The sequence below is a fragment of the Elaeis guineensis genome, chromosome 10 (genome assembly GCF_000442705.2).
Source record: "Elaeis guineensis isolate ETL-2024a chromosome 10, EG11, whole genome shotgun sequence".
Classification (NCBI taxonomy): Eukaryota; Viridiplantae; Streptophyta; class Magnoliopsida; order Arecales; family Arecaceae; genus Elaeis; species Elaeis guineensis.
In genome coordinates, this window is record NC_026002.2 from 35,637,833 (window position 1) to 35,651,291 (window position 13,459).

Here is a 13,459-nt window from a genome sequence, read left to right on the forward strand (position 1 = left end):
CAGCGCGGATGCTAGCCAGGGGCCTTCGGGCCCACAAGAGAAAGGGCACTGCGACCTCCGGATCGACGAAGAGGGCCAGGGCGGAGGAGTCGAGCTTACCTGCACCCGTCCAGGCGGCCCCGGCCATCGACATTCCCTCGGATGCCGAGCCAACGGCTCCCCGGGCCTCCTCGAGGAGTCCGCCGACTGGGGCCCCCATTTCGGGGGTCCGCTCCACGGAGGCGCCCGTCGTGGGGCGAAGAAGGAAATCGATGGCCCGCAGGGAAAGTAGCTGCCGAACTGCTGCGGACGAGTCCCTCTGCTCCGAAGAGGGGTCGGAGAATCCCTTCAACGATAGGGACTTGATCAGGCGGCTGATCGACGGCTGCATTCTGCCTGACGTCGTTGAGAGGATCGACCGTGCCGATCCTGAGCAGCGGGCCTGGGACTCTTTGGGGTCCTTCCTTGAGGTAAGCGGATCTTCATTCTCACGGCTATTTGGCCTTTGTTCTAATTCCCTAGCCGTCTTTGCAGATTGGGCACCAGCTCCTCGCCTATATCGAGGCGATGAGCCGCACGAGGAGGGACATCCTCCAAGTGGAGGAATGCTATCAGGCCGAGGTTGCTCGCCTCCAAGCAAAGATGGCTGAAGTATCCGCCCTCCAGGAGGTCCTGGAAAGAGAGAAGCGAGCCCGGGAGGAGGAGAGGCAGATCTTGGAGGAATCGGTGAGGAAGGCGGAGGCCGAGGTCGCCAACTTGGTTGAGCAAACTTCGGCCCTGGTCTCGGAGGCCAGAGCCCTTGCGATAGAGGAATTCAAGGCCTCCGCGGAGATGAGAGATCTGAAGGTCCAATTCGGCCAGGAAGCGTTCATAAAGGGGTTCGAGCTCTGCCAAGAGAAGGTGGCCAGAAAATTTCCAGAGCTTGACCTCAGCTTTCTAGGCGAGGAGTCTGAAGACGAAACCGGTCCTTCGCCAGTCGCCACTGCCGTCGCAGCTCCCTTGCCGAGAACGCCGAATTCTCCAACCCCCGCCCCCGAGGTCTGAGACCTCCGACCTTGTACCTTTATTTCGTCGCAATTTTTCTTTTCTGTTAGTCTTCAAAAATCATCCAATCAATAAAGTTGAATTTTTTGTTGCGGACGGCTTCTCCTCCCCCCCTCCTTTTCTCTGTTCTCCTTCCTGCAATGAGTCGTGTTTTGACGCTTTTGCCTTCCGATGGCAGTGTCCTGCAGAAGCACTCCCCCTGCCCCTGGGGGTCCCGCTGAAATCGATGATCCAACGGCTGAAGAAGGAAGTCCTTCACCTGACGAAGAAGTTAAAGAAGATGGAAGGCGAGCTCCGCCGCTTGAGAGAAGGTCATTCTGAAGCCACCACTGAGGCCACCCACTTTCGGAATCTTCACGTGAAGGGGATCATGGAGTATAGCCGTAGGAAGGCGGACTTCGCGAAGGAACTCGAGGAATGCAAGAAAAGCGCCAGCGATTGAATTTGGGCCCAGGCCGCCAGGATCAGCGCCCTCAAGGTGGAACTGTCAGCTGCGAAGGGGAAGATCGGCCAGCTGGAAGGAAATTTATCCCGACTCTTGGCCCGGGTCGACGGTTACCAGAAGTGGTCGAAGAAGGTCTCCGACCTTCAGCAGCAGCTTCAGGACGTCGAGGTGAGCCACGACGTGCATCGGGCTAGTTGGCGCAGGCAGGTGGAAGAGTATAAAGGGAGATTCAGGGCGGCGGCCGACGAAGTCATCCGTCTCCAGAGGCAGCTGGCTAGCAGGGCGCAGCTCACTTCCGCCCGAGATTCTGATGAGCTCCAAGCCCTAAGAGGCACCGTTGAGGGGATTTCTGTCTCCCTCGGGGAAAAGACAGCTGAACTGCAACAACTCAAGATCCAACTGGCGTACGAGCAGCGGGCCGTTGCGGACGCGGAGGCGGAATCCGAGGTCTTGAGGAAGAGGCGTCGAGAGGCGGAGGCCGAGAGCCAGCAACTTCATCGGGCGCTCCAGGACGCGCTGCAGAAAAGGGGAGAGCTAGAAGAAGAAATTGAGAATCTAAGGCAGTCCTGGTTAAGGGATGGAGTAGATAATTCTAGGTCGGAGGGAGCCGGGCCCTCTTAGAGCTCTTTTTATCTTTTCATGTATTTACTTCCCTTTTTGTCGTTTTGTCTTTCTTTCCTTGGCCTTCCGGGCTTCGTAGCGTGTATATCGAAAATAGAATGAAAAGGGTGTTTTGTGTTACCTCGCCCGCGCGTTGCGCTGAATTGTTGTTCGCCGAACTTTTCTTGTCGTTTGACCTGTCTGATGTAGACGTCGTTGGGGGGGGTGCTTGGTCGTCGATGCGTTAGCTCGCCTTTCTCGTCGTACATGGCCGCAAGCCCGAGCTTGACCGTCCGGGCCCCGCACTACTTCGGGGATGTCGTTGTCTTCCTAAGCGGTGTCGAAAATCTTTTCAGAGATCGGGGGTGTTCGGTAGGGACCCCCCGTTTCAGTTAAGACGAAGTCCTTCTTTTTTAATTTTCCTCCTCTTCTCAGAGTGAGGGCCCTCCCTCCGCTTCTCGTGGGGTTGCATAAAAGCGAGGAGGTACCGCTGAGGGGCTTTTTCCTTTCATCCGATCTAGTTGGGCGGCTGGGTTCCGTCACCATCAGCCCTTGCTGCAGAAGTCGTGGGTGGAACCCGGCTCCCGTAGGAGTCCAGGTGGAATTTTTCTTGGCGTCGTGTATGGAGCCCGGCTCCCGTAGGAGTCCGGGTGGAGTCTTCCTTGGCGTCGTGGACGGAGTCCGGCTCCCGTAGGAGCCCGGGCGGAGTCTTCCTTGGCGTTGTGGTCGGAGCCCGGCTCCCGTGGGAGTCTGGGCCTTCCACTTTGCTCGAGCCAGGGCGAGGTTCTCCTCCCGTTCCCGGCTTGACTGTGGGGGTGCGTTAGGACGCTGTAAGGCCTCTCCCCCCGTCCGGTCTAAAAGAACCGGGCCTTCGACTTTGCTCATGTCAGGACGAGGTTCTCCTCCTGTTCCTGACATGGCTGTGGGGGCACATTAGGGCATTGTAAGGCCTCTCCCCCCATCCGGTCTAAAAGAATCGGGCCTTTGACTTTGCTCATGTCAGGATGAGGTTCTCCTCCTGTTCCTGACATGACTGTGGGGGCACATTAGGGCGCTGTAAGGCCTCTCCCCCCATCCGGTCTAAAAGAACCGGGCCTTTGACTTTGCTCATGTCAGGATGAGGTTCTCCTCCCATTCCCGGCTTGGCTGTGGGGCGCGTTAGGGCACTGTAAGGCCTCTCCCCCCGTCCGATCTAAAAGAACCGGGCCTTCGACTTTGCTCATGTCAGGACGAGGTTCTCCTCCTGTTCCTGACATGGCTGTGGGGGCACATTAGGACGTTGTAAGGCCTCTCCCCCCATCCGGTCTAAAAGAACCGGGCCTTTGACTTTGCTCATGTCAGGACGAGGTTCTCCTCCTGTTCCTGACATGGCTGTGGGGGCACATTAGGGCGCTGTAAGGCCTCTCCTCCCATCCGGTCTAAAAGAATCGGGCCTTTGACTTTGCTCATGTCAGGACGAGGTTCTCCTCCTGTTCCTGACATGGCTGTGGGGGCACATTAGGGCGCTGTAAGGCCTCTCCCCCCATCCGGTCTAAAAGAATCGGGCCTTTGACTTTGCTCATGTCAGGACGAGGTTCTCCTCCTGTTCCTGACATGGCTGTGGGGGCACATTAGGGCGCTGTAAGGCCTCTCCCTCGATCCGATTTCGAGATAGTCGGACTTTCATTTCAGGTATGTTAGGACGGGGTTCTCCCCTGTTCCTAACATACCTTTGTTTCGGGCGTTTGGAGGGGCCTTATCCAGTCGTAATAAATCCACACCAGATGGGAAGAGTATGTCAAGTAGAAAGAAATTTGGATTCAAGGTGAAATCATAAGTGATACATTAACAGATTTTCCGAGTTCCACGGTAGCGGGTGGCCCGCTCCTCCTTGAGGCCCTCCGGTGATGGAGTCGATGGTCCCGATGGGAGGTCGGTCCCCGGGTTGCTCCTCCCTTCTTAGCGGTTCAGGCTGCGGAAGGGCGCTTAGCCGGTCTCCTCTACCCTTAGGTCTGCGACGGATGAACCTGTCGAGTCGACCTCGCCGAATGAGCTCCTCAATCTCGTCCCGGAGCTGGATGCATTCCTCTGTGTCGTGGCCATGGTCGCGGTGGTAGAGGCAGAACTTGTTGGGGTTGCGCTTCCCTGGGTGTGTGCGCATCCTCTCCGGCCTAGGGAGTTGCTCCCTGACCTCCATCAGCACCTGGGCCTTCGAGGCGTTGAGGGGGGCGTAGTTGCGGAATCTCCCTGGTGGGAAACCCCGCCGAACCCCGCGATCCGGGCTTCTCTGCCTGCGCGCCCGGGGTGGAGTATGGGCGCGCTTATGCCCAGGAGGGGATCGAGAACGCAGCCGGGCTTCCTTTGGCCTTTTCTCAACTGCGGGCTTACTCGAGTCTCCCGCTTGCCTCTCCCTCGCCGTCTCTTCATCCTTTATTTTGAAGGCTTCTTTCGCTCGGGCGTATCCTTCAGCCCGAGCCAGCAAATCAGCAAAATCCCTGGGATACTTCTTCTCCAGGGAGAACAAAAGATCATTCTTCTGAAGGCCGCCTTTCAGGGCGGCCATGGCGACTGATTGGTCCAAGTTCCGGACCTCCAGCGCTGCGATGTTGAAGCAGTTGATGTAGGCCCGTATGGACTCCCCTTCCCTCTGCTTGATGTTGATGAGGGACTCCGAACCCTTCCGGGGGTGCCGGCTGCTGACAAAATGGGCCACAAATTGGTAGCTCATTTGGTCGAAAAAAAAGATGGTACCCGATTTCAAAGCCGAGTACCAGTTCCTTGCCGCTCCCTTCAAGGTAGACGGGAAGGCCCGGCATAGAATGGCATCAGGAGCACCGTGAAGCAGCATCATCATCCGGAAGGCCTCCAGATGATCAACCGGGTCCGAAGTTCCGTCGTAGCTTTCGAACTGGGGAAGCTTGAAGTTTGGCGGGATCGGTTCCTGCATGATCATTTGGGAGAAGGGAGGGTCAGTACAAATATCCTCACCGTAAGCGGGAGGCGCATGGCGGAGTTCTTCGATCCGCCGGTTCATCTCCTGGAGCCTCCGGTCCAGGAAATCCTCTCGACTCCGAGTCTCGAGGGTTCTTTGGCAGAACGGGGGCAGGGATCTTCCAGGGGTGGAGTCGTGGTCTGATTGAGGGCTCTCTACCCTCGGGTTCGTTTTCCCAGGAAGGACGGGGCGGCTGGCCCGCCCCACCGCCGGATTCTGGTGTTCTGGGGACGCCCTTACCGGGCGTACCGATGCCTGCGGCTGCTGCTGCTGCATAGCTTGCACAGCTTCGGTGAGGCCTCTGACCTGCTGCACCAGCAGGTCAAACTGCTCTGCGCCGACCGCCGCCGTCGGGGGAGGAGGAGGAGGTTGAGAAACAGGAGGGGAGGCCGGAGCCTGAGATCTGGCCGCAGAGGCTGTGGACCGCCGCGTGGACGCCTTGCGAGGAGGCATCAAGTATGGATCCCGTGGGGGAACAAGGAGTGGGTGTCAGAGGAGACGACCGGAGGTGGATCCGTTGAGCGCTCCTTCAAGAACAAGGGTACTGCGAAGACACAGCCCTTCCTCTAGCGCCAATCCTGTTGGTGCAAAAATCCGCTTGCGCCGGAGAAGCTGGAGTCGGGGAAGTCGCGGTCGCCACCGGGACCTGCAAAGAAAGTCTAAACCGAAGGTGGGGTTGCTCCGACAAGACCCTCCGACGCTCAAGTCAGTTCTCTGCCTCAACAAGAATGGAGTGCTCGAACGGAGAATTGAGCAGAATTTTTAGATAAAAAAGACGAGAGCTTATAGAATAACGTATCTGGAGCCCCCCCTTTTATAGGCGGAGGGGGCAGTAGCCTGATAGCGACGTCTGTAACCGTCTGGCAGTGGGCTGCCCTGGATCAGGCGGAGTTTGCTGCGGAGAGTAGTGGAATGGACCCGTGGCTATCACCGGGGTGTGCCACATGGAGTCTGCCGTGGGGAGTGGGGCGGCGTCTGTTGTCACGATTCGCCAGCAGATGGGAGAATCACGCGGTATCCATCGCAGGAAGTGGAGCAGGATCGTGGCCGTTATTGTGGTCTGCCAGGGAGTAGTGGAGCTGCGCGAGACCCGTCGTAGGGAGTGGAGTAGTGCTGTGACCGTTACTGCGACCTGTCAGGGAGTGATGGAGCTGCGTAGAGTCCGCCGCAGGAAGTGGAGCAGTGTTGTCCGTTACTGTGGCCTGCCAGGGGGGTCTAGACTTGTCGGTTGAAGTTCGGTTGGAGTCGGTAGCGAGGTCCGACTCCCGTAGGAGCCCGGGCGGAGTCTTCCTGCAATTAAAGTTAAAGGCGAAGTCCGGCTCCCGTAGGAGTCCGGACAAGGCTTACCGACAGCTGGTGTTGAGAACGGAGCCCGACTCCCGTAGGAGTCCGGGCGGAGTCTACTTGCGGTTGAAATTGTTGGCAGAGTCCGGCTCCCGTAGGAGTCCGGACGAAGTCTGTCTGCAGCCGTTGGAGTCGAGGACGAAGTCCGGCTCCCGTGGGAGTCCGGGCGGAGTCTTCCTGCAATTGAAGTTAAAGGCGAAGTCCGGCTCCCGTAGGAGTCCGGACAAGGCTTACCGGCAGCTGGTGTTGAGAACGGAGCCCGGCTCCCGTAGGAGTCCGGGCGGAGTCTACTTGCGGTTGAAATTGTTGGCGGAGTCCGGCTCCCGTAGGAGTCCGGACGAAGTCTGTCTGCAGCCGTTGGAGTCGAGGACGAAGTCCGGCCCCCGTGGAAGTCCGGGCGGAGTCTTCCTGCAATTGAAGTTAAAGGCGAAGTCCGGCTCCCGTAGGAGACCGGACAAGGCTTACTGGCAGCTGATGTTGAGGACGGAGCCCGGCTCCTGTAGGAGTCCGGGCGGAGTCTACTTGCGTTTGAAATTGTTGGCGGAGTCCGGCTTCCGTAGGAGTCCGGATGAAGTCTGTCTGCAGCCGTTGGAGTCGAGGACGAAGTCCGGCTCCCGTGGGAGTCCGGGCGGAGTCTTCCTGCAATTGAAGTTAAAGGCGAAGTCCGGCTCCCGTAGGAGTCCGGACAAGGCTTATCGGCAGCTGGTGTTGAGAACGGAGCCCGGCTCCTGTAGGAGTCCGGGCGGAGTCTACTTGCGGTTGAAATTGTTGGCGGAGTCCGGCTCCCGTAGGAGTACGGACGAAGTCTGTCTGCAGCCGTTGGAGTCGAGGACGAAGTCCGGCTCCCATGGGAGTCCGGGCAGAGTCTTCCTGCAATTGAAGTTAAAGGCGAAGTCCGGCTCCCGTAGGAGACCGGACAAGGCTTACCGGCAGCTGGTGTTGAGAACGGAGCCCGACTCTCGTAGGAGTCCGGGCGGAGTCTACTTGCGGTTGAAATTGTTGGCGGAGTCCGGCTCCCGTAGGAGTCCGGACGAAGTCTGTCTGCAGCCGTTGGAGTCGAGGACGAAGTCCGACTCCCGTGGAAGTCCGGGCGGAGTCTTCCTGCAATTGAAGTTAAAGGCGAAGTCCGGCTCCCGTAGGAGACCGGACAAGGCTTACCGGCAGCTGATGTTGAGGATGGAGCCCGGCTCCTATAGGAGCCGGGCGGAGTCTACTTGCGGTTAAAATTGTTGGCGGAGTCCGGTTCCCGTAGGAGTCTGGACGAAGTCTGTCTGCAGCCGTTGGAGTCGAGGACGAAGTCCGGCTCCCGTAGGAGTCCGGGCGGAGTCTTCCTGCAATTGAAGTTAAAGGCGAAGTCCAGCTCCCGTAGGAGACCGGACAAGGCTTACCGGCAGCTGATGTTGAGGACGGAGCCCGACTCCTGTAGGAGTCCGGGCGGAGTCTACTTGCGATTAAAATTGTTGGCGGAGTCCGGCTCCCGTAGGAGTCCGGACGAAGTCTGTCTGTAGCCGTTGGAGTCGAGGACGAAGTCCGGCTCCCATAGGAGTCCGGGCGGAGTCTTCCTGCAATTGAAGTTAAAGGCGAAGTCCGGCTCCCGTAGGAGACCGGACAAGGCTTACCGGCAGCTGATGTTGAGGACAGAGCCCGGCTCCTGTAGGAGTCCGGACGGAGTCTACTTGCGGTTGAAATTGTTGGCGGAGTCCGGCTCCCATAGGAGTCCGGACGAAGTCTGTCTACAGCCGTTGGAGTCGAGGACGAAGTCCGGCTCTCGTAGGAGTCCGGGCGGAGTCTTCCTGCAATTGAAGTTAAAGGCGAAGTCCGGCTCCCGTAGGAGTCCGAGCGGACCTCCTGGAGCCGATTCCGTTGAGGACTTCGGCTGTGGATATTTTATACCCAACAGATACCATTTTTTTCTCATCTTAAAGAGATGTTTATGATACAAATATTGTGCAGAATGAGATCTTAGGACGAGAGGACTGACGAAACCAAATTGCCAAGGAAAATGATAGGAGTGTTTTCAAATTGTGTAGCCTTTTTTTTATTTTTTTTTTTCCATTCTATTTCATTTTGATGTGACAACTTCTGACTAATATGAACATAAGATGAAGATTTATTTGAAGGCTACAGTAACTATTTAGTATCAACCTTGTTTGGGATATGTTCATTTACCTTTAGCTCCAAGGTTGCAAAATAAAAATTAAATAATTAAATTATTTATACATAAAAAATTATATAATTTGAGACTTTGAGATTATACAATAAATGATGATCAAAAAATAGAAATAATTTAATTTAATTTAGATTATCCAATTTTTTGACTATTTAATGTATAAACTAGATCTTTCAAATCATATAATTTTTTATATTTAAATAATTTAGAGGTAATAGAATTATTGATTTGAAACCTCCATTTGGTCAATATAATTTCACCAAATTTGAATAGAGATCTATTTAAGTATAGCCAAATTATCTCTCTCTCTCTCTCTCATATATATATATATATATATATATATATATATATATATATTCAAGGCCTAATTGCTTTTTTTTTTTTTTTTTTTTTAGGCATCCAACGAAAATCCAATCCGCTTAATCTTTCTACAGTACATCAAGGTGGGTATATAAAGCATTTAGAAATTCTTTGTGCATCGCGAGTGGCGTAAACAATTTGACATGGAGTACAATACTTTACGTGATTAGTCCACGTAGTCACGATTTTCAATGTCTATTAATGTACCTATTAAATACTTGCAGGTCTATTTTTTGATTTAAAAATTTTGAATGATGAAATTTTTAATGATGAAAATATTTTTTATTTTTTATAATTTTTTATTTTTAGAAAGTCATAATATACTTCAGGATATCATAACAAATCATAGGGTGTCATAATTTTTTCATAACAGAGGATTATTTTTAGCATTCAAAATTTCAAATAAAAAGATGAATCTGCAAGCATTTAATGAACGTATTAATAGATGTTGGAAAGCGTGGCTATGTGAACCAATGGGAAGAGATGGTGTACTGTTGTTGCACCGCATGCAAAGAATTTCTCATTAAGCATTTCCCTTGCTGGTTAAGCAATGGGCTCTTTCGATGGCCTATCAACTTAGGAGGATCCTATGCATGTATTTGCGCACGTGAACTCTTAAGAAGTTCTCTTCCTTGTACAGGGTAGGAAAGGTCTAAAGGCTACACATTGGGTTGTCGCCCGCATCAAAGTTTCCATGACCTCCCTAATCGTGAAAAGATTTGTCAATTGGTTCAGCAGCCATCTTTGTCTTTTTTTTTTTTTCCTTCTCCTTCTTCTTCTTCTTCTTTTTAAAGAAAAAAACTGAGCTAGCAGCTGTATTAATAAAGAGAAAAAAGATCTATCTACAGCAAAGAGCAACAAACCCAAAAACAAAGCCTATATATACAAGTAGATAAGCATGCAGTTAATAGAGGAAAAAGAATAGTATAAAGATATAATAGATGAATATCGCAGACTATAAACAGAGATAATGTCCAAGAAGATGTATAAACTCTGAACTGCTGTAGGCTGTGAGACAATTGAGTTTGAAAGGAAAACATGCATAAACTCTGAAGGTGTATAAATTGTCGTAAACCGGCCGGAGATGTTGAAGTTTGAATGCTTAACTTAGAGAAGCCATGATGCTGAACTTGATTTAAGCAACCATCTTTATCTTAAAAAAAAAGTATTTAATTTGCTTATTATTATGATGTAGAAGGGAGAATATTAATTCTATATTGATTGTAAATAAAGAGAGGCTCTATCTTATATTGGAAAGGATTATCCTTCCCACATGATGCATTTTTTAAAAGATAAAATCGTAATGCTCATGAAGCAAAACAGACAATATCTCACTATCGAGCTTTAAATCGTTAGCTGCAATAATGACACTTCAAGTAGAGAACAACCCCTACAATTATTGGGCTCTTCTCGATCTTAGGGACTATGATAAAAATAAGGAGGAGAGCACCTGCCGTCTGTGCATAGAATCTCTTTTAACTAGAGAATTATGTTGTGATATAGAAAGGAGAACATCATTTATTCTAAATTGGTTGTGAGTTAAAGGAGACTCAAGTTTATATAAAAAGGGACCATCCTTTCCATATAAGATAATTTTTAAAGGACAAAATCGTGACCCTCATGGAGTAGAGTAGATAATACCTCATATATTATAAAATAAAATAAAAAAGTACATACTTTAAGAATAAGATAGTAGATTTTATTATTTAAATTAAAATTAATCATGCTGCGATTCAAATCACCGACTACCTGGATATCACGGCGTGCATGGTCATTATCAGCGCTCTTGCTATTGACGTGCCTACAACTCTACAATACAACCATGTTATTGAGTTAATTTGTTTTCTTTTCTCCCCTGCCACCAGATACCGGACTCCATGGGAAGGCCAAATCAGAGAGTAGTTATTTGATTATGACTCAGGAAAATTTTGCAACCCAACTGCATAGAAAAAATTTCAAATATTTAATTTTCATGATTTTAAAAAAATAAATCATATATATGTGAAAGGTCTTTCGTCTTTCAATAAAAATAATATAATTGGAACCCCACTGTAATATTATGATCTGGTTCTCAAATACATACATGGATGGCGAATGTAATGTACTGTTGATGCACAAGCAAAAGTATTACTATAAGAGAGAGAGAGAGGGGGGGAGAGAATCTTGTGGCCGGTTCATGTCGCTTTTCTGCGAGTTAAATCCAATTAATGCAGCTAACCTGCGGCATGTCAATGGCACAGTAAATTGCTTGCACGTGAAAAACGGTATTCCAGCGGACCCACACGGCTTTGTGCGGAGGTGGAAGTATGCTAAAAGGCAATTGGCATGGATGTTGTTTAGATGTGCCATCCATGATGACCCTGCATGTTCGGGGCGTTAGATGCCACGTCAGACTCTTGCAATTTTTGTACCGTTCGGCTTTCACTTTTGAAACTTCTGACTGTGTCCACTGGACCTACGAAGGGATTTGTACATATTACAAACCATAAAATTAAAATCAATTATTTTCTATACTATACGAATGATATTACTATATATACGGATAATCACAGCCACTAATATTTGCAAGGATGTATTTAGATGACCATCTAATAAATGGAGCCATATAGTGCATGCAAGTTAGCAAATAATTTTTTTAATAAGATATTTAATCCGATCTGTATTCAACTTAGGAGCCACATCTGGCTATTGGAGTAATCAAATTTTAAGAAAAAATTATATTTTTTTTTAATCAGGAACAAGTAATATAAGGTATAATTTATATTAGATACATGTACTTGGCTCAAAGGAGTATAAAGCAATTGAGCCATTGCGCCTTTGGATACCTTAATGGAAACATAATATAATAAAGAATGATATACCATGTCAATAACTCATGAAAGAAACCGACATTTTGCAGCTAGGATTTCTTTATGGCCAAACTATGGTTGGTGGATTGGTAATTAGCACGGACCGATGGACCCCTTCGACTTAACCAGATATATTATTATCTAATTCGAGATAATACTGGTTTTAGGTAAGAGGGAGAGGAAAAGTTTCTGGATCCTGTGAACAAGACACGGAATTGATGTTTTAGATGTGTCCGAATCTGAAAAGACGTTTACCTACTTCATCGGGCAGATGACTTTTTTCCATAAACTTGGAGTTGGATTCAGAGGAAGTACTGAGTGTGAACTACTGAGACTGCAACGCTTTGTCTCCTTCCGGGTCTTTGTATGTGGCTTAGCTGGCTATGATGTGAAACATTGATGATGTTAAAGCTTCCAGAAGTTCAAGTCTGGTTCTAACATTTAATGGGAATTGAAAGTTTGGTTATTGGTCTCCAAAGCATAATTTTCCCGGACCACAAGAAATATTTCACATTTAATCAGGATTTTAGCATTGGTTATTAGGATGCTATATCTATTGTGGTCGGTTTCATGGGGAAGTCTATTTTACCCCTTTTTTTAAGGTGAAAATGAGATGTCTATTTCTATATTAAATGCTCGTGAGGACAATATCTCACTATCCGCACTCTATTTTTTCTTTGGTCTTTGACTATGCGACTGCTATTCTTGGGCCTTCAGATTCCATGGGCTCGCATGTGAAAGACAGCCTCCGCGTTTCACGGACCGTACTATATATAATTCAGAACGATATTTTGTGAACTGTAGTTTCTAACCAGGAAATGAAAAGAGGAAAAGACATGCAACTTCCACTCTCACGAGATTAATAGATTATATTACTCAAAAAAAAAAATTTATGGTTTTTTTGGAAGGATATATGAAGTGTGGCAATAACTGTCATATAAAACAGGGGTGGCATTCGTCAAAAAAAGAAAAAGAAAAAAAAGGGTGGCAAACACAAAAAAAAAAAAAAAAAAAAAAAAAAAATCGCAAGGGAAACTGGATGGTGCTAAGCAGCCAATAATTACAGTTCTCCATCTGAGTAGAGCTAACTCGACACGAGATCTAAGCCCCCAAATACGTATCGAGTTGGTGTGATTTAATCCTGTCAACCGGACACCAACCAGATTTCGACCTCATTTTTAAAGCTCAAATGGTAACATGCTGGGCCGCTTAGAATTACAAATCCGAGCTCAACATAATTTTGACTCCTATGTCTGATGCTCTGCAGTAAGACCATCTGACCGTACGGATCTAAATGTGATTAGATTATGGCCCAGTTATAAAGCCTAATGATAAAGATCTGGATTATCTGAACTCATAGGCCTCCATTTTTTTTATTTTTTTTTTTTTTTGTATGCACCCGTATTTTTCGGACGAGATATATATCATCCAAATCTGCTTTTTATTGGATCACATCGGTCAGGCAGGTGAGATAAATTTTTGCATCTCCAGCCACAAATCTGAAGTAAAATGCAATACCGGAAATATTTTGAAATGCACGTAAGACTGTATAATGAGAGCAGAGCGTAACTGAGTGAATCTAATCAGCCGAACCTGTCACTCCGTAACTAAATATAAAGCTTGACCAAAATGAATGGGGAGGTAATATGTTAACAAAAAATTCAGCAGGTTTTAATACGAGGATCTTGACGGTATGT